Source organism: Macrotis lagotis, chromosome X (genome assembly GCF_037893015.1).
Source record: "Macrotis lagotis isolate mMagLag1 chromosome X, bilby.v1.9.chrom.fasta, whole genome shotgun sequence".
Classification (NCBI taxonomy): Eukaryota; Metazoa; Chordata; class Mammalia; order Peramelemorphia; family Peramelidae; genus Macrotis; species Macrotis lagotis.
In genome coordinates, this window is record NC_133666.1 from 479,382,911 (window position 1) to 479,384,878 (window position 1,968).

General features: G+C 33.4%; 1 pseudogene; it reads right to left on the reverse strand.

Moving 5' to 3' along the window:
* Positions 1-423: 423 nt before the first annotated feature.
* Positions 424-979, reverse strand: LOC141499284 (density-regulated protein pseudogene; annotated as a pseudogene).
* Positions 980-1,968: the final 989 nt, after the last annotated feature.

Sequence of the window (1,968 nt, forward strand, 5' to 3'; positions counted from 1 at the left end):
TCTACTCATTTAACTTTACATCAGTACATGTAAGTTTTTTGCAGGTTTTATAAAAAAAATCTAGCTCATTCTTTTTTTAAATAAGATCAAGATTTTTTGTTTAGTCAAATCTCTATTTCATGCATAAGGATTATGGATTTCCACAGTTTATTTCAGGCTTAGGCAATTAAAAAAATTAAACAGAAAAAAAAACAAGCAACCTAGTAAAAAAACAGAGAAATGTCAAGGAAAATGGTAAGGGTAGTTTATGATTTTACTGTAGGAGATATACATATATAAATATGTATGTATGGATATGTATGCATGTGTGTGTATATAAATATATACACATATATATTTATGTTTTAATTAATTTTAAGCCTCTCTCCCTTTGACGGTCTCAACTATAACTTCAAATCATTAAACACAGTCACATTTTTAAAATCAATTTTTTACTTTTCCAACATTCTAAAAGATGTCATCATTCACCTTTACCTACTTCTTAATTATATCAATGCTATCATTTGAGAAGTCTCTGTTAATGGTGATTTTTATCCTTCTCTGACAATGAGGCTCCACAGGAAAGTTTCTGAGCAAAAAGGCCTTTGTGCTTCTTTAAGGTCAATTTTGAAAGTTGCAAGGCTGCACAATCTTGTTAAATATTTCTTTTTTTTTTTTCTTCTAGGAATTTTAGCTATTGCAACCTTTTATGGATTGTATTCTTTTTTTTAATTATTTGATCTCCTCCACCTCTTTTTTTTCTTTTTCTTTTCCTGATTTGCCTTTCTCTTCCCTAATTCCAGATTCTAATTTAGATGAATATTTTAAAGTAAATTTTGCAAACTTATTTGAAATATTCTTCTGTAATCCCTGCAAACATTTGCTCCATTACTCATGATCAAACTCCACAGTCCAGGACCAAAAGTGGGTAATCATTGTCCAGCTCGTTCTTCAGGTCTCCTCTGCAATCAGCTGTGAATTCAGAAAAGTCTGTATCCATCTCACAAACTCAAGTTTTTGTATAACCCTGGCTACTTCCAGCCATAGAATCCATACATTTAACACATGCTCCCCCTTCCCTGGTCCTAACCCAAACCCTGGAGTTCTATCCATCCTGTGTTCCTGGGTCCCTCAGTCCCACAGATCCAAAGCCCCACTCATGCAAGAAGCCAGCACATCCTTCAAGAACACTGGCTGCTGGGGGCCCTACTCATTACTTATTAAAGCACAAAAGTATTCCATCACAATCTTGTACAAGAACTTGAACATTCACTTTCATACTAATGTACATTCTCCTAATTTCCAATTCTTTGTCACCATTAAAAGAGATGCTGCAAATATTTTTGTTCCCATACATCCCTTTGCTTTAATTATCTCTATCTCTCTACCTCTAGGTAGAGGTAGAGAGGTAGAGATAGAGATAGTGATAGAAATAGAAATAGAGATAGAGACAGAGACAGAGACAGAGACAGAGACAGAGAAGAGACAGAGATAGAGATAGAGATGATAGAGATAGAGATGATAGAGGTAAAGATGATAGAGATGATAGAGGTAGAGATGATAGAGATAGAGATAGAGATGATAGAGATAGAGATAGAGATAGAGATAGAGATAGAGATAGAGATAGAGATAGAGATAGAGATAGAGATAGAGATGGAGATAGAGATAGAGACAGAGATAGAGACAGAGATAGAGATATATCTTTAGTATACAGACCTGGTAGTGGTATTGTTTGGTCAAAGGGTTTGCAAATTGGTCCAGCTTTTTGGCATAATTGTAGGATCAGGATACAATATCTCCAATAGTACATTAGTATTTTAATTTTCCCAAAGCTCTTCCATTTATTATTTTCCTTTTCTGTCATATTATCCAATATGATAGCTGTGAGGTAATACCTGAGTTGTTTTCATTTATATTTTTCTTATCAGCAATGACTTAGAGCATTTTTATATAAATATAGAAAACTTTCATAATTTTGCCTGAAAACTT